The sequence below is a fragment of the Sinohyriopsis cumingii genome, chromosome 4, assembly GCF_028554795.1.
Source record: "Sinohyriopsis cumingii isolate HCF-2022 chromosome 4, ASM2855479v2, whole genome shotgun sequence".
Taxonomy (NCBI): domain Eukaryota; kingdom Metazoa; phylum Mollusca; class Bivalvia; order Unionida; family Unionidae; genus Sinohyriopsis; species Sinohyriopsis cumingii.
In genome coordinates this window covers 66,549,074-66,569,514 of record NC_142964.1, presented here as the reverse complement: position 1 = coordinate 66,569,514, position 20,441 = coordinate 66,549,074, and the positions used below count along the sequence as shown (strand labels likewise).

General features: G+C 38.8%; 1 long non-coding RNA gene across 1 annotated transcript; it reads left to right on the top strand.

The window, feature by feature from the left end:
* The first annotated feature begins 2,898 nt into the window (after nucleotides 1–2,898).
* LOC149801374 (uncharacterized) lies at nucleotides 2,899–20,055 on the top strand. The gene is made up of 2 exons (XR_016420461.1): nucleotides 2,899–3,017; nucleotides 18,832–20,055. It is a non-coding gene; the product is annotated as an uncharacterized LOC149801374 (long non-coding RNA).
* The last annotated feature ends 386 nt before the right edge of the window (nucleotides 20,056–20,441 follow it).

The following is a 20,441-nucleotide window of genomic DNA, read 5'->3' as shown; positions in this document are numbered from 1 at the left end:
TCTCGTCGCTTCAAGATGTGGACCACAGTTGAGTCATCCACCCTTGTGTCTTCCATGATGTTTAGGACAGACATGCTCATGTATGTCCGATCCAAGTGGACCGTTGTCCACAGGACAAACACCAGCCTGTGGATACGTAGGATCTACGTCGAAAGACAAGGATGCCTGAAAAGAGTGCTAATTTACGGGCCAACAGTGAGACGCAGCCTAAGGACAAGAAGAAGACCAATGCGGTGCCCTTTATGTTAATGAATACATTAACATAAACCCAAAGGCCCTTTTCAGGGCCAGCCATATTTCTCGAAAAGAGATAGCCTTTCCATTGCCTACCCCTTTTTTATTTTATTTTTTATTTTTTTTAAAAAAAATAGAGACCCTCCCTGTTTCAATTTTACATAGACCCGATACAGACCCAGGGGTTTTTTGTCCATGTTAAATTTACATAGACCCTATACAGACCCAGGGTGATTAATGTTAAATTTACATAGACCCTATACAGACCTGTAATGCTAATTCCTCATAGACCTATATCGACCCAGGGATTTTGTCCATGTTAAATTTACATAGACCCTATATCGACCCAGGGTGTTTTTTAATGCTAATTCCCATAGACCCTATATCGACCCCATTCACTACTTACGGGTTCTTTAATAACACGGACAACGATAGCATATGTTTACAAACCCTCCATGTGAGGCGTCGTTTGTGACAAACGTTGATCGAGTGAGAACGTGGAAGTTGAAATTTAAATCTCACGTATTGAAACTTTAGTGTTGTATATCGGGAATTCCAGTTTCACATTTTGAATCAGATTTTTTGTGTGTGCTTTAAACGGTTCATTTCTTATGCCGAGTTTTGAGATGTTATACGCTGATTTACACTAAGGTGGTTGAAAATTCCATTTCCTATGTCGAAGTTCTATAAATTTTCTTTTGAATTACACAACATTGGTTTAAATTTAAATGTTCTACGTCGAAAATTCCAGCTTCATATTTTGAATCAAATTGTTTGTGCTGAAAGTTTCATTTCATATGTCGAGTTTTTGAATTGTATCTGTTGAGTTACGCAGCGGTGGCTGCAAACAGTGGCGTCACTAGAGGGGTGCGGACCGGACTGGGTGACACCATCAGAGGGGGTAACATAAAAATGACTGTCTTTAAAACTTTGTGAAATTTTGTGCAGGAAGGAGGTCCATGGAGGGTGACACATAGAGTTACTGCACTGGGTGACGCTGAATCAAGTTTTGCATGATGATATTGATTGTAATCCATACGTATAGTTTAAGAACACTTTATTCTTTATATGAATGTACCTTAGCGACACCAGGGGGCGGATGCAGAAATATCGTTTATGTGGAGCGTTACCATGTAGGTAAGGGATCTGTGGGAGTGGCCACTCTTTTGGGCACGTTGGTGAATAACCCCACGGAAACCCCTGTAGTTTAAGCGTTTCAAGGGCCTACTTTTAACCGTTCATTTGTAAAGAAAACTTAATCTAAGAAACATTCCGGTTGTTTCTATTGTGGGTTTTTTTGTGGGGAGAGGGGGCGGCAGTTTCCATCTCAGCCCCCTCATCCCCCATATCATCTTTGCCCCTGTACACGTCAGTACTTTTTGGTCATGAAGTGCCATTGCAAAGTTAAGATCGGAAAATATAAACTAAACCTTGCTTAAAACCATTCCAAAAATGAAAGTAATCGTGTACATTTACTAGATTTTGTTTGGGTTTTAATAGTACGTCTAACACGTTATTGAATATAACATGCCGCAGAAATAAAAGCTGGGCTGGCCTAAAAGGGTACAGAACTCTATGGAATGAGATCACGCTTTTCCCAGAAAATAGTATAAATGTAAAACAAAACTTTACAATGTGTAATACAATAAAATAATTAGGTCAACAAACATCTAAAATTATACAAATATAGGTCAATTAGCTTTGCCTAAACTGCATTATTGTAATACGTCCAATATTGTTGGTATGTTCTCCAAACATTTCATAATTGAATTTATATCATGAACAATTAAGAGAGAGAGAGAGAGAGAGAGAGAGAGAGAGAGAGAGAGAGAGAGAAAAGCAACAACTTTAAACAGGGTAAATGTTTATACATTTTGGCTAATTCAAAGGTCGCCAGAACATGACCTCTAATCGGTGCCTGTCAGATCTTCACGTAGGGCAGTGGGGATCTGATTTTAATTAGACTGTATTTTTGTTGCTTCGAGATAGGACGACTTCGTACGCCAGAAGGAGGAATTAAATTAGATTTAAGATTCCCCAAGGCGTGGTATTTAGGTCGAAAGACGACATTTGCCGGATTCGATGGAAATTAGCTAATTACGTAACATACCGAACAGCCAATTCAGTTCGTCCAGGAAAACGTCATGGTTCATTTGCCACCGCATAGAGGTTTTTTCAAGGGGACATTCTAAATAGTTCTAGATGAAGTCTAAGTCCCTGACTGTGTATCGGATCAAGTATCTCCAGGTAAAATATTTTCGAACAAATCCGTTCACAATCGAGGAAAAGCCTAATTTGTAACGGCGGAGGACTTTTCCGGTTTGCTACCTGAACTGTTTGCCGCGACACTTATTTATTTCCTGACATCACAACTAAAGTTTTTAATAAACTTTGTGTTCTTTGAATTTCCTAATTCTTTTAATAACATGTTCTTAGCAGAAAAAGGAACGATCTGATCTTCGAAAACAAGCCCAAATCAACGGAATATTCTAAAATTTTATTATTTTTTTTCTTCTTCTTATAATTGTCAGTTAAAAGAGACACGATTACCTTTTCTTGAGTAACGTAACAAGATATATGCAGTTTTAATCAGATGAAAAAGTCTCGTTTTTGGTTTGTGCTCAGTTTTATAATTGTGCTGTCTTGTTTGAACATTTCTGTTTCAGAGAATTTGGACCATTTTCCGGTTCCATTTGCAAGAAACGTAGCATATTACGTGAAGAATTGCAGAAGTGAATATGTTCGACATTCTGGAACAGTACGATGTTTTGTCCGTTTATTAGGTATCTAAATGCGCTGATTCTGTTCTTTTGGGAGCCCTTGGCGCCAACAATTGTCCTGCAGTTTAATGTCATTTAGGTGCTTTTCCTGGCATCTAAACTCAATCAAGCCCCATTTTATGCATATCTGTCACGTTAGGTCCATTAATTTCACGTGAAACATATCACTATTAAGTAATTACAGAAACTATAAATTTTAAGAAAATTAATTTATTTATGTTTTTTTTTTTGTATAAATAAATATAGATATGTCGACACAGCAACTTAAAGACGATACGTTTTCCGAGCCTTTAATACTGTGAGCTGCTCAAAGACGCCATTGAAGTCAGTTTTTAGAAACATCTCTTTCTCTCAAAATATTGCCAAATCAGTTAACCTTGACTGACTTATGGTCGAGCGTTAGTAGATTTTAACAAGCTTCCTCTTTGAGAAGCTTCTCTCACAGCTTGGTAGCGAAACATATCCCTTCCCATACATCTAAATATTAGTGGTTGTCTGACGGATTCGAAGATAGACGTCTATTATAACTGATTTGTGCCTAGTCGATGTCTAGATTCCTCTCACTCGCTGCGATGCGAAAGTAGATTAGCGGAGTGTTGGGGTCGAGGATGGATGGAGTAACAGTTTGTTCATGAAGCCGACATGAGCTTACAAAATCTTGCTATACGGTGCGTTTTGTAGTTTGCTTAAGGTCAGGAATCAAGAGTAACAAATTTACAAACACATAATTTTGGCCATTAAAAAAATTATCAGTTATTTTGGGTGCCCAATAGCTTTGGCGCCCGGGGCAACCGCCTTGTCCGCCTCCCCCACCAGTTAGTACGCCACTGTTTGTTTGTTTTTTAATGCTCATTGGCGGGCGAGACTAAGAAACATTTATTTCGCGTTAGACCATATTGTTCTCGAGTACATACATACTGTTTAATATGTATATATTCAGTACATATTGTTTACTATGCATGTACCCATTACATATTGTTTAATATGTATGTACCAAAGGGCCATATCGTACAGAGGAAAACGACAGACTCGTATACATATATTAAATTTCCAATAGGTATTATTTATTCTTACTCCTGCACCAGAGAAATCTACCTGATTTGCTAACCTTACTTATATTATCTCACTCTGGTTCTTTCATCACGGTTGTCTTAGTCATGGTGTCCACAGTATAATATCAAATGTTTCTATTTCATCGTGTGTTTCTAATTTCTATTTTATCATGTGTTTCCAATATCTATTTTATCATGTGTTTCCAATTTCTATTTCATCATGTGTTTCCAATTTCTATTTCATCATGTGTTTCCAATTTCTATTTTATCATGCGTAGAACTTGTGTACTTAGGGTAGACAGGTCACCCCATGGCCCTCATTAACATATTCCGATTAATGCGCTGAGTTTACAAACAATAAATAGTGCGTTGTTCCAGATCCTCATGATAACAGTATTTCCAATACGTAATAAGTATAAGATTCTCTCTCTCTCTCTCTCTCTCTCTCTCTCTCTCTCTCTACTTCAGACTTTCATAAAAGAGAACAAGACCGTACCACCACTATATAAAATGAGAGGCAATAATAAGTACTGCACATCATTTCGGGGCCCATTCAACATAGTTTTACTGTCCCCTAGATGGGGTCCATATCAATATCTTTTGACTATCCCCTATGCGTACACCAGTTATCCCTATCAATCTCATATTTTTATTGTCATCTACATGCTCACCATTTAAGGGCCTATATCAGTCTCATTTTTTGTCACCTACATGCACGCCTGTTAGGGGCCCATATTAGTCTCATTTATTGTCACCTACATGCACGCCTATTAGGGGCCCATATCAGTCTCATTTTTTGTCACCTACATGCACGCCTGTTAGGGGCCCATATCAGTCTCATTTATTGTCACCTACATGCACGCCTGTTAGGGGCCCATATTAGTCTCATTTATTGTCACCTACATGCACGCCTGTTAGGGGCCCATATTAGTCTCATTTATTGTCACCTACATGCACGCCTATTAGGGGCCCATATCAGTCTCATTTATTGTCACCTACATGCACGCCTATTAGGGGCCCATATTAGTCTCATTTTATAATAACGTGTACGTTCGCATTTAATGGCAGTCGAGGAAAGAAAGGATTAAAGTTACTGCTGGTAAAATGTTGTCGATGTGGGTGGTAAAATAATTATGCTTCGCCAAACGTTCATTTTTATCTGCATACAGTTTGTATTAAAAAGTGCGAAATGATGCATAATAAGTTATATGAATCTTTTTGTGGCAAAATATACTATTATAGGATGAAATGATGACGGCTTGATATTTGTTGAAGTCTAAATTGTACCTAATTACTCATGAAGTAAATAAAGCCCTAAAATGTTAGCTTTGGGAGTGAGTCAAATTTACACTTCGATAGATACCAAAACCATCATTATTTGATCCCTATAATAACAATTTTTCTTTTTTTCCCTTCGCCAAATGAACGGATTCTATCAAAAAAATTGGATTTTATGCAGCTCAAAGTCTTCTTTCATTTGCCTCTTCACGTGGCGCCAGACTATCTTGCCCCATTGTTGCTAGCCAAGAGACGGTGATCCACTTCGTTCATCATCCATGTTGAACAGAAAGAATCGATGCCTGTTTAGACGATCTAGCCAGTTCAGAATCACAAAAAAGTGTTGGTGAGGGTCACATTAGTGTTTTATTGAGTAAATATACTTTAAATGTTAAGCATTTGTTGTGCTCGTTTTCTTCGTATTTTGTAAAGTATTTTTCATTTTGAAAAAAATAAGATCATCTATTCTTACATCATAAGACCATGACTTCTGAGTAACAGCTGATTGAAACATATTGTCAGTAACGATAGTAGTAATAAATATACATTATTTGTATTAATAACTTCATTTTTCCTCTCCGACTTTCGTCACTTGGTGACAGGTTTCATATATTTTCCGTGAATTAGTAACTTTAACTTGTAAAGTTACCATATATCAGAATGTGCTAAATCAATCATTTCATATTTTCTAGGAATTATGTATGTATCTTGAAATAAATACTAAGATTAGATAATAATATTTCTTGCAGCTAATGTAATTACTGCTAATGACAAGAAGAAGCAGCCAATACATTTGCGTCTTTTCCTTTTCAGCAATATCATTACATATGGCACAAAATGGAAGACTTCCAACTTAATGGAACACTTTTAATTAGCACCATAGGCAACTGCTGTTTTGTTGGTTGACCTTCGGGCTCGATGAAGTCAATCCCGCGCTGCTCTTCGCTAATGGGTCCTCATGTGGCTGATGAGTCTGATACGAGATGCGCATTTCCTGTAGCAGTGTGTACATTGGAGGCATGGGTTGGTTCTTGACGTTGAGGCCTTCCTGCGTTTCCTGGTATCGGCGACGTTCGTTCTGCGGACATCCTTGAAGGTTTTGCACCCATTTCTGCCAGCTGCACGCCAGCCAGGTCTATCACTGGCGCATGACTTGAGGTTTGTCACAGATATCGAGCACCATCTCAAGCTGTCCTTGGTGGAGTCTTTGAAACCTTTCTTCGGGCGACCAATTTTTCTGTGTCCACTAGACAGAACTCCATACAAAATCTAACGTGGCATTCCAGTCTCCTATATACGGATGACATGACCCGTCCACTGGAGTTGGGCTCTCATGACCATCGCTTCGATACTTCTTAAGCCTGCTCTATTCAGCACTTCTGGTTTCGTCACTCTGTCTTGCCATCTACAATACAGCTCAGGGCTCTCATGTGGAAGCGCTCAAGCTGCTTGATGTGCTTCTTGTATGTTGTCCATGTCTCACATCCATATAGGAGGCTTGTTAGCACAACTGCTTTACATACCTTTATCTTGGCGGACAGTTTGATATTCCTGTGACTCAACACGCAAGAGCAGAGACGTCCTAATGATTGACTGGCGCTGCTGATGCGAGCCGTTATCTCTTTTGTCTAGCGATCCATCGGAAGATATGATGCTTTCAAGGTACTTGAAGGGGTCGACAGCTGTCAGTTGGGTGTCTTCGATAGACACAATCGGGGGGACAGCTATAGTGTCTGTGACAGTTTGGTGAAGTACCTCTGTCTTGTTCAGACTGATAGTGAGCCCGAAGAGTCACGAGGCTTCTGTGAAGCGAGTAACGATGATCTGGAGATCTGCTATCGAGTGTGCCATGAGAGCACAGTCATCAGTCAAAAGTGCTCCAAGAATAAGTTTCTCCATTATTTTGGACAGAGCATTCAATTTGCTAAGGTCGAAGAGAGAGCCATACAGTCAGTACTGTATGTACACACCTTTCTGGAGATCACTTGTAGCATGGTTCAGGACACATGTAAAGAATAGGTTGAATAATAGTTGGGCGAGAACGCAAACCTGCTTCACGCCGTTAGAAACGTTGAATGGCATGGAGATATCCCATTTGTAGAGAACGAGTCCCGTCATGCCGTCGGGGAAAAGTCGGATCATGTTAATGAACTTCCTAGGGCAACCAAGTCGTGCTAAGATGATCCATAGTGCATCCGTGTTGACCGTATCGAAGGCTTTTGTGAGGTCTATGAAGACACCGTAGAAGTTCATGTTTTGTTCAATGCACTTTTCCTGTATTTGTCTCACTGTGAAGATCATGTCGATCATGCTCAGATCTGGTCTGAAACAACATTGGGCCTCCGGCAGTTTTTCTTCCGAGACATTATCGACCAGACGGTTGAGAAGGACGCGCGCCATAATCTTGCCTGTAATCGACGGGAGTGATATGCCTCGATAGATGCCGCAGTCAGCTTTGTTCGCTTTGTTTTTGTATAAGGTGACAATCATTGCCTCTTTGAACTCATGTGGCATGGAATCCTCCTCCCAAATGCTGATGAGGATGCTGTGCAGTGCCTCAAGTACCTTAGGGCCAGCTGCTTTGAAGTGTTGAAGTGTTCAATGGGAATTGCAGCCGCGTCTGGTGCCTTGCCAGAGCTGATCAATGTGATGACTCGCTCGACAGCTTCCGTGGTAGGGGGCAAGTCCAGGTCCGAGATAGTTGGCTTTGGGACAATTGTGTCTAACGCTGCAGAGTCTACGGTGAAGGGCATGTTCAGTAGGTTGGAGAAGTGTTCCTTCCACCTTTCGGTGATACTCTCTTTGTTCTTGAGCAGAGTGGTCCCGTCAGAAGAGTTTAGCGGGGTGCTGCAGGCTTTCGATGGTCCATAAACATCTTTCAGGGACCTGAAAAACTCTATCGAGTTGTAGGTGACTGTGTAATGCTGGAATTCACCAGCTATTTTGCATAATGCGGAATTCTCTCTGGGCTTTGCTCTGCATGTGATTGAAGCGATCACGTTTCGAAAACGAGTCAACGTCGTTTTGCCACTCTATAAAGGCCTCTCGCTTTTGTTGAAGGATGTTGCGTATCGCTTCGTTATTGTCGTCAAACCAGTCTTGGTAGACTTTTCTTTTGGGTCCTAGAATGACCTTCGCTGACACTCAACGTGTCCTTGAGCTGGTTTCACTTTGAGGTTGGGTCTCCAGTCAGTAGTTTTTCAATGTGAGGTTGATATTGCTCTCTTGATATCGTGGACATCTCTGTTACGGACGATGATATAGTCGATCACATTCCGTTGTCTGGATCTAGGATGCATCCAAATCGCTTTATACTTGCTCTTCTGACGGAAGAATGTGTTTGAGATAGTCAGTTTATTCTCCGCACATATCAACAGTAGAAGCGGTCCATTCGTGTTCATTTTTCCGATTCCATGCTGTCCCAATACTCAATTCCAGTTGTCCTAGTCGTGTCCCACTCAGGCGTTAAAATCGCCAAGTACGATGAGTTTGTCGCAAGCTGGGGTAGCTGTTATGAGGGCAACGAGACTTTCGTAGAAGGCCTCTGTCTTCTTCGTTGCTGGTCAACGTGACGGCATACGAACTGACGATGGTGATATACCGTGACTTAGAGAGGGGGACGCGGAGTCGCATCAAGCGTTCGTTCACATGCATAGGAACTACTGGGAATTGACGCAAAATTGCAGTACGAATGGCAAAAACCGACTCCTATGATTCTGTGTTCATCTTCTGTTTTCGCCTTGCAGAAGAATTTGTTACCAACCTCGGGTTCGCAGACAGATCCTATATCGGCTAGACGTGTCTCGTTAAGAGCGACAATGTCAATCTTGTATCGGCCCAGTTCTCTGGCTATGAGGGCTGTTCTTCTCTGAGTCCTTGGTGTATCTTCTTTGCCCATGTGTGTGCATCTGTTCCATGGATCGAGAATGAGTTTGGTTTGTTTATGCTTATGGTGTCGACCACATCAAGGGTTAACTGCCAACCGCGTCTTGCCGGCCAGTTAGTTTATAGGAGAGGCAATTTTTAGGACACCTTTTCTAGTCCCTTCCCTTACTAGGGTGAATAGTGTTAACCTAAACAGGGCTGCTCAGTCGCCTGGGATGCTGCCAGACGTCTTTGCTCTATTGGTTCAAAGAAAAACGACCACTTGTCCACCTGTGTGTAGGTCTGGAACTATGACTGCCAGTAGTAACCTCTACCTGTCGCTTCGTCCCTCCCCCATCGTCGTTGGGCTTTGAACATGCACAAAGTAGAAAGAAAGAGGACGCAGAGGTTCGAGTGAAGAGCGTTACACAAGAGAAACCTACGCGTGAAGGAGATTATGGCAAAGAAGCTGATTCTGTGGAGCAACCTTACCCTCTCAGCCGCAGAAGTCGGAGTCTAGTGACACGATAACTCGTTACGGCTGGCAACTTGTTTGGCTGCAGTAGAAAGCCAGGTCTTTTGTGCTCCGACCTGCCCTCTGTAATCCACAGTGCATTGCTGAACCGCCTTCCTGGTCGTTGGATAGTCTGATTGATCTCATCAGCCCAGTCAGCCTGAACAGTCTTCGTATGCTGAGTTTAGGAAGTCCCTAAAATCACCCGAAGGCTTGAGACCTGTCGGCAACCCTCACCAGGTTAAGTTGAAGCTGTTTCATTGGGTGTGGCCGCTGTCGCATACAAAAGGCTACTAGGAGCCACAGGTGATAGTTGGGAATCAGGGAAGGACAAATGTGGATGAACTACCCTTGGGAAGGTACGACATGTTCCAACCATCAGAGGTGCATCCTCTCCCTGAGACCCTAAACACCCCACTGCCGTCTTAACGTTTACAAAAATAATGATCATGCCTCCGCACTGAATGCCACTATCGTAAACACCATACAAAATTTATTTGTTAGGGACGGAACGTTTGTTATGCTCTGTTTACGGGACGCATCGGGTCAAGAGGCTACCATTATTATAATTGGTTTATAAATAAAATCTTCGATCGGCGATCTGCATGCGAAAATATAAGTGGAGAAGATACGACGTTTGTCAGCGACGAAGAATTACCGAGTCCATGGATCAAATTATATTCAATGAGGATTAGATTCTCCTATCTTGTCCACTAACGTGGAGTGAGAAGAATTATTTATTCTCGTCCACCATATGCATTACTTGTTTGGTGAAAACTCTGCATACTATGAAAACTTGTGTTTAACGCTTGCACAATATGCTATGAATATTGATAACACCAATTCAAAGAATCGGCAAATATTGCCCTTAAAGTTATCTACGCTGAGGGTAAGATGAATTATCTAAATTTACATCCTCCAGCATCACCACTCATCTTCCCACCCACACCTAAAAAGATACAATAATCCTGACATTAAATCTTCCTGTGGACGAAAATAGACGAGGTGTCACGAGGCTTCAGGAAACAGCGGTCAGAAATTGGCATCAGTACTATTTACAATTTCATATCTTGGTCAAAAACAGTCGTCAAATTTGACCTCAGTACTATATACAATGTCATATCTGGGTCAAAAACAGTGGTCATAAATTGACATCAGTACTATATACAATGTCATATCTGGGTCAAAAACATTGGTCATAAATTGACATCAGTACTATATACAATGTCATATCTGGGTCAAAAACATTGGTCATATATTGGCATCAGTACTATATACAATGTCATATCTGGGTCAAAAACATTGGTCATAAATTGGTATCAGTACTATATACAATGTCATATCTGGGTCAAAAACATTGGTCATAAATTGGCATCAGTACTATATACAATGTCATATCTGGGTCACAAACACTGGTCATATATTGTCATCAGTAATATATACAATGTCATATCTGGATCAGAAACAGTGGTCATAAATTGACATAAGTACTATATACAATATCATATCTGGGTCAAAAACATTTGTCATAAATTTATATCAGTACTATATACAATGGTATATCTGTGTCTAAAATGACAATAATTACACTTTTAAGTCTTTGTGACAGGTAACGAATGATTCACCAAATATAATAAATATCGGTTACAAGGAGATACGGTACGATCCCTAAACATATGATCTATTGTTATTGTAATCCTTGTAGGTGAAAGAATTTTTTCGGGACGTTATCTGATGTTTTGAACAAAACGTTGATTGTTTTTGTCATCGGGAGAAATGTCTACGTGAATTCACTCGGCATATAGAAAACCCAGTGTGTGTAGTCGCATGATGTCAGGATCACTATCTTCCTCCAACTGGATTGTTTTCCCTTTGCTGTCCCTTGTTTTTCTTCGCCGGTTTTCTTTGCTTGCGTTTCTGCTTTGGAAGTCCGTGCTATTCGATCTGTATTTAAAAGCAAATGAATATCACTAAATACTTGTTCAGTGCTGACCTGCTGGATCCTTGTGGGTGTAGTAGGGGTGGATGTTGTGAATCTCAGAGGAGTCCTACTTTTTGGAGGGCTAGCAACAATGCTGGCGAAGGTTGCGTGTTGTTGCTGCTGTTGTTGTGTTGTTTCCAGGGCAGTCGTAGTTTTGAGTCCGGCCCCTGTTGTAGATGTATCAATAATCGATACAGCTGGGTCAATTGACTGCTGAAGATTGTTGTTTCTTTTGCTCGAATTAGATGTTCGGGGTAACTGGGTCGGCATAATATGCTTCCTCTGTTTCCTCGCATTTCCATCTTTTCGACTCTTGGGCCCATTCTTCTTATCGCAATGGATGTAATTCTCGTCAGCGTAATGTATATCCCAGACCATCATGAAAGCTCAGTTCCTATGTATTGAATTAAATAATAATTGATTGCCGAGAAGCCCTGGTATTTATTATACATGGCCAAGGTAGCAGATACGACCATATAAAAATTGGTTCTCGGTTTACTACCTTTTAATAAATCATCGATGCTTCAGAGACAGAGGGTGTTGAATTGGTGCGTACACGAGGTAACAAATCATCGTGCTGAGAGAATTTTTGTTGTTGTTGTAGGGTTTAACGCCATTTTTCAGCACAAGATAGGCTATACATGGCGGCCAGTATTAATGGTGGAGGAAGAACCCCGGAAAACCCCGGAAAGAACCACCGACCCAGAAGAAGCTACTGGCAAGCTTTCTCACATACCCACATTGGCTGAATCTGAGACTCGAACCCACGCAGACCAAGGTGAGATGGCAGTGATCCGTAACGGATAGCGCTTTAGACCACTCGGCCACTCGGGGCCCCTGCTGAGAGAAACTCAAAGCCTAAATGATCATATATTATAAGAGCCGTAATTTTGAATTAAGGATCGTGTGGCAATATCTGCGATAGAACACGGAGGCGAGATTATGTATGTTTAATCTTTTTCTGTGCCATAGCTAAATAAAGAATTTATATTTCATAACCTCAGATGGATGACAAATGATTAATTGATAGTGTTCGTGTTCGTTTCGAGAATCAACAATAATGCATATCTAAAACGTATAGCGTCACGTTCTTCTTCATCCACTAAACAGATCTTTTGTGATTATAGGGAACCTAGACAATATCAATTTATTATCAATTGTTCCCTCATTAAAAATAAGAAACCAATTACTGAGAATTTATTTAAGTCATTTTATCTCAAAAGATGTCGTACCTATTCCAGAAGCAACAAGCTACAAACCACCTTTAGTTCCTTTCTTGATCGTTTCATCATGGCATCAATAATCAATAAATCCTTACTGTAATTTTTACAACGAGGAATGTTATAAAGAAAATTACCATTCTTCAATTGTACCAGGATATTCCCCCAGCGTGGTATGAATCAGAATTTGCCTGATTTATTTATGCTGCCACTGGTAGAGCTGTCTAACGTCCAAAATGATCAATAGAGGAACAAGAAAATTATCGTATCCTCTGTTCTGACATTCCCGTCATACAAAGTGACGTTTTACATAAATAAGTACAAATAAAATTTAGAAAATTAAGCACTAATAGTTATTTGTGAGTTTCGTGTTTTCCTATGAATATTAATGGATTGGTCTATTTATAAGAAGTATTTGAGGTGTATCGTTCTTATGTTATTAATTTTGGTATGCATTGATGAAACAAGATCAATAAATCCAAATGAAATTCGTTAGGATTTGTCTTTGCGGGATAATGAAGGTATAGTATGTCCTCCGCTTGCTAGTTATGGACGCTCATTTCACGGGCCCAAAGTTTATCAGACAGATATAATATTAGACTGGAATGGAAGTATAACTTCACTTAGTTCTGCTGATACTAGTATCCTCGGATCAATTGGAGCCATTGACAAAACTGGAGATGGAATCTCGTTTTAAACTGACAATGTCTTTGCCTTGCAGGCTATATCACTCTGTGGTGAAACACAATCGATATGAAATATTCATGAACCTGTGATGGCAAAAAGATATTTTCACAAAATGGTAGACTGCTTTACAGTTTATTCGATTGATTCTGGTGATAGTGGTGTCAGTTTATCTTTTATGTTGAGAGAGGTTTGGATAGTGGGAAAGAGAACATTTACAATAAATTTGAAAACACATCACGTACGTGAATAAAGCAAAAGCAGCGCAAGCTGTTTACTGTCAAGAGCTTTCGATTTACGGATGGCGTGTATTGATACATTTGAATTTATGAGACGGTAGATTTAAAGTATTCTTGAAATCAAGATCTTCTAGTTTCTTGTATCTATTTGGGTAAGAAGACGAACTGAAAATATTAAAAGCCTCATTTCTTGGTGACAATAATTGAAGACCAGTTTGCTATTAAATGATTAATGATTTCAAATGAACGCCCTTAAGCTCTAAAATAAGGCATTGACCGTAAAATTGAAGTGCTTACGTACCTCAGGCGGCCTTTTTTAGGAGCCTAAAGTGGTTCATAATCATCCATCGGGGTGCTTGTGGAAGACGATTGTGCTTATTGGTGCTTGTGGAAGATGGTGTCAAGTGTAGTTTGAATAAACCAAATACAGTAATATACATATGAAAGATAGTCCCAGGAATGAACCTAATTTGGCATAGCCTTGACCATTAATCTTGTATCGCTTTCTTAGTCCGCATGTTACGTCAGATGTAACTGAGTCCATTTGGAGAACATTCCATCGGCCCGACTTTGCAAGTTTAGCTTTATTGCTGGAGTTTTAATTGCAAAGAAATTGCATGTTAGATATTGATGTTATCTCACACTGAGGCAAAGTAATACACGATTTCATGCATAATTACTTGGCGACTGTGGTTAATTTCTGGTTAGGAAATAACCAAGAATAGGATCAGCTATGTGATCTTCCCTTATGCTTACATGAGGTGCGTGGTATTGACACCGACATAAAACGTTGTACACTCTAAAAAGGAACTGAATATTTGCTACAATTTGCTCTGCTTCATTTCTCATAATACCTTTACCGTATCACATTTTCCCAAATGCCAAAGTGCAGATATACCTACTTAGAGCTACTATAGCTTGCCACATGAAACCACATATCTACATTCAAATACCTGTCACTGGATTCTCATCAAATGTAAAGAGGACGTCAAAAAGACTTTATAGAACTCAGAAGAGAAACAAATATGGATGCGTTTGATTATCATCTCCAGCTGCTTGCATAACGTGATCTAACAGAATCCGCAATCTCGGTTTTATGATGCTTGTAAGCTGGCATGATAAATAGTCATAATGTCCTTATTATGATCAAAGAAGACCCCAACAAGCTCTCTCCACTTGGAATGCACTTGAAAATTAAAACTCGTCTGGCACGTATAGTACACTTCTAAGTCTATTATACAACGTATTGCCAACATATTTATTAAATTAATTATGGAGTACTGCAGCTGGATAAGTAAGAAATGGCCTGAGACATGTTTGGTTTTGAGAAATAAAGCATTACTAGCTAACAATGGCGGGTACAATGTATTATCATTGACTAGGAAGTCATTATCATTCCCAATCGAGGCTTCAGGACAGTGGTGAGTGCATTGCCTTATTATTGTCTGGGAAGTCAGTATCATTCCCAATCGAGGCTTCATGATAGTGGTGAATACATTACCTTATTATTGACTTGGAAGTTAATATCATTCCCAATCGAAGCTTCATGATATACGTTGATAGATTTGGAAGACAATATAATTACATATTTTCTTAAAAATGTTCTGCACTAAACAGTCCCTGATAGACCGGTGCTGACATAAACATGTTCCATAGATAACTAAAATATCTCACACCATCATCGCTTTAGTTACACAATGTATCTTCGAGCAGGTGGAAATTTGTAGTCCTTTATAATAAAGTGATGTAGTTTGAATTAATCAGCGTTGCTTTTCGGAACCCTACGTTCAAGACGTTTTATGTACAGATGAGAATAAGAATGTACATATACTGATATTGTCTCTATCGCAACCTCCCCTACCCCCCAAAACAAAATAAAAATACATGTTTTAGGAATTAATGACGGTAAGAGAAGATAAGAGCGATTCGAATTATGAATCTGTCAATAAAGCTGTTGAAATATGTTAAAATTATCAAAAAATTGAATGGGTAAGCTACAATGTGACCATACTGACCATGTTGACCAGAACATGAAGCAAAATATCAGAGACTTATAAAATTCACAGGTCCATAAAAGGTCATCAAAAACTGTTAGAATGATAGAGGAGAGCTAAATATAAACCTATTCTAGTAACGTATTAAATATAAAATAATTCTCATTCATATGCCACTTACACGGCGCGTTAAGCAAATGTACGCCTTTCACTGACCGTGATGTGTACAAATAATATAAATTATTCAAGTAGTTCCAAAAAATGTGATACATTTGTAATAGTTATGTAGGTTTTTCTTTATCACGCTGTACAACCATATGGTTAAATATGAATTGGTTCAAGGGTTTGAATTTAGTCATGGACTTCCTTTGAAAAGAAAACCCAAACGTTATTATTTCGCAGTATTTTAAACACATGCCATTTTATTCCTCAAAATAATCTTGGGATGGTCTAAATGACCAGTTTTGCATTTAATTGTTGGCGGATTTCGTTATGATTTGCAGCATTCAATAAAACAGCTTTGTTTATCTCACAAGTCACAGATTTTAATAGGTCGATTCAGTTGGGAGCTTTACCAAGAAAGTATGGTGTCTTCAGGATTTTCAGTTCAATGTTCATTTACACAATTCATACATGTTGACTTTTCATACGTTTACTTTTAGACGTTTGCAAGAGTCATTAAGTAGGAATTACCACTAATGCTGGAATATTAAATTGATAGCTTAAGCTGTAATAAAAAAATTTGTCCTAATAATAATCAAATCTTCCCACAAAATAGCGTTCGTAGTACCACTAGTCTTTTTGGTCCACAGTCACCCTGAATTCCGTCATCCCTCCCCAATTTGTATCCATATCAAAGCCTATTTTCCAAATGTATGTCTTGCATTGCTTGTGTCTGATGCCTGGTTTTAAAATAAACATCCTTATCTATCAGTTTATTCTTAAGTTCAGTTACATCAGCGCCTATTCTTTATTATCTTTTTGGACTGAACTTAGCAACGGCTGTCTTTGTAAAAAGAGGAAACAAACAACATAACTGGCCCACCTGCTATGTATTGCGCGTTTAACGGAGAGAGAGAGAGAGAGAGAGAGAGAGAGAGAGAGAGAGAGAGAGAGAGGACAAATCAATACATGCCAAATTTTCTGGGGCCAAATTAGGAAGGTCCGTCTTGACAATCAGGGAGATTGGGTAAAAATTAGGGAGACAAGCGTAACAATCATTTTTGTCATAAATTTCAGTCATGGAATTTAAGTAATACATATATAAAAGTTGATATTTGCTCAACTTTATTAACCTTCATATGCTATTTTCTTGTTCTCACAAAAATATCATTTAAGAACCTTCTCAAGAATTACTGTCAGTGCTTCAAAAACTTGGTCACACTGGTACCTCAGACACTCAAACTTATTTTCCTTTTTCAGCGTGTGCTGTCTTTCAGTCATCACGTGATACGACAATCTTTCTTTGCAGTGTGATCAGTGCTGGATTACCTATTAAGCACACTAAGCACGTGCTTGGGGCACCAGAAAAAAAATGCGGATTAATTGTTTATGATAAAACTGAATGAATTATATATGCCAATTTCGATCTGCATTTACTAGTATTTTGATTTGGAATGATGGCAACACTGGCATTTTCTTACCTTGTTAGCTCTTAATATTGTTTTTTTTTAGTTTCACATTTTTTAGGGTACGGGGTACCATACTATTTTCAGTGCTTATGACCCTGCAATGCCTTAATTCCGCACTTAATTGCACACTTTCAGACCCCCCCCCCCCCCCAGAAATGTTCAAATTCGTGTCTCAAGTTGTACAGTAGACAAAACTTTCTTCCTTTTTTTTACGTTACATACACTTAAATTCGACTTACCAAGTACTGTTGAACTTGTACAAACATACTTTTTGTCCCGACCGGTATTTTCCTTCGAATCCGTTAGCGTACGTTTCAATATGTTACCGAAATTATTATATTTCCAAATAGATCAAGAACTGTTTTTAAACATGTTAGGTTTCCTGCAAGCTGTTGTTATATACGACACAATACTCAGTATCGAAATATTGACGAGAAAAACTACTTACGCTTGTACAAGGAATGAATTAAAGCGTGTTATTGGTTGTTAGGTCGATAACCATTTGATTGACGGATGACGATAGTCGTAAAAGTCCATTGAATGTTAATTAAGATGGAAATAACTATACTTGACAGATTTTTGATTCATTATATCGAATGGTATGGTCCAAAATGGAAAGACAATCGGACAATCAGGGAGACTAGGCATGTATGCCAATCTCATTGCCGATGACTAATCACATGAAGTAAGTTCGGTCTTTGTCAACCATTATAGCGTTAAGTTTTGCTTCAGAGTGCGTTTTGGCAGTAATGAGCATAAGCAACAAACATGCCATTCTTCCAATATGAAGTGATTCTCAGTGTGGTTTATTCATCGTGACCAGTTTTAAATAGAGAGCTTAGAACAGGAGAGACATGCCACTATAGAAAGTCAGTGTTTTTCTGGTTGCCCAGAGCGAACTCCGCAGTCTATCGGAATCGATAGTAATTAAATCCAGCCCTGTATAAATCCAATACTATCGAGAAAAGGTACAATGTAACTAAACACTTTTCAATGACAAATCATTGATATTTATTTTAGTTTGTAGTACTTCGGTGTGGAGATAGTACACAGTATTGGTACCGTCATTATTACATGCCACTATCGGTTTCTGTAACAAGGTCTAGAAATTACAAGGGAATTGAAGATGTCACAGCTGTAAAATGAGATCGGCCGTGCCCTTTACAAGCGAAGTATGCGAGCAAATTAGATGCACAAAGGCTGTCAAACAGATGTATTTAATAACACTCAAATGGAAGAAACAGGTCAAGTCGATGCCTGTAATACATGACACTTAAAATCATTTGAAAATCAATTTATAGCCATCGGCAAAAGCTTGAAATGACATTAACTTTTTGAAAAAATACTGTTTTCTTTGCAGATAATATTTTCCTCTCTGGCAGGCAGCGTGGTTCTGATTTATTCATGAACTATTCAACGGCTAAAGAGAACTACTCAGAAAATGCAATGGACTACTATTCTATGTCGGTGACAGCGATATCAACGCACCGGCAGCAAACCTTCTGGCGTTATCTTCGTACAAATGAGACGACTAGAACCTTTCAGAGGAGAAATGCTAAGTACAAAATGTGGATAATGTAAAGAAACTCACAGATCAGAATGTGTTTAATAGCAACAGTGGTCTTTCCCGTGATGAATTTATACATGTCGAAATTATTCTTTTCATCTTAGATTATACATTCGGTAAAGAACTTAGGAGTACACAAGAAGAAGGCCTCTTTCCAAATTTTCAATTTAAAACATTCATAATCTTGCTCCAGTTAGCAACCAGGATGACTAAGCCTTTCGAAAGTATTAAAAATATAATTTAAAACAGTAGTCAAACATCACGTTGACCTGTTACATCGGAAGCAGCCACATAGACTAGCAAAAAATCACGTTGACCTATTACATCGGTTGCAGCCCGTTATAGTGTAGAACACAAGTCAAAATTCACGTTGACCTGTTACATCGGTTGCAGCCCCATATAATGTAGAAGAATATTTTTTAAAAAATAACGTTGACCTGTTACATCGGTCGCAGCCCCATATAATGTAGAATACTAGTAAAATATCACGTGACCTATTACATCGGAAGCAGCCACATATAATGTAGATGACTAATCAAAAATCACGTTGACCTATTACAGCTTGTACTTGCTATTATGGGTCGACGTACTGACTTGTTGACAGATTTCACATACAAGGCATTAAGTTCTTAACTACCCTTGGTGTATATGATCGTTCTAGCATAAATTCCTCCTAACGCACAATACAAGGCAGCATGTGAAAAGATGTATCGATTGTAATCAAAGTATGTTTTCCTGTGCGACTTTTTATGTGTTGAATTTCTGCTGACGTATTAACTCACACGTATAACGTCAATGAAACCATATGGTATAAAGGTAATAATATTTTCATAATTAATTCCGGCTTCACGATAACGCCAGAAAATCGTCTCTCATGAAAAAAAAAATATGTTGGCAGTAAATATTTTTTCTTTTACATAATACACTATTTTTATTAGATACCTCTTCCTTTCAGGACCACATAGAATCGTTTTGAAGTTTTAATTACCAATCGCAAATAAAGTCAACCACACCTGTCGAAGTTTTATTGCATTGGAAGAAAACAGCAGCAGACTTTATCTTCTGCAGCTGTTAAGCTAGGCCATTACTTCATGCATCTGCATAGAGAATAATGGACAATTAAGTTAAATCTCAAGATGTCCGAATACAGACGACACAAAATCCGACTCGTTTATTTTTAATGAAAAATGTATCTTGGGATATATCAATGATACAGCGTACATACTACATGATATATGTATTTGTATGTGATGTAAATAAAATATATGTATAGTATGTACGCTGTATCAATGATATACCTCTCGTTGTATAAATTGTTCATTAAAGGGAAACGAGGCAATAATATGTACGCTGTATCAATGATATACCTCTCGTTGTATAAATTGTTCATTAAAGGGAAACGA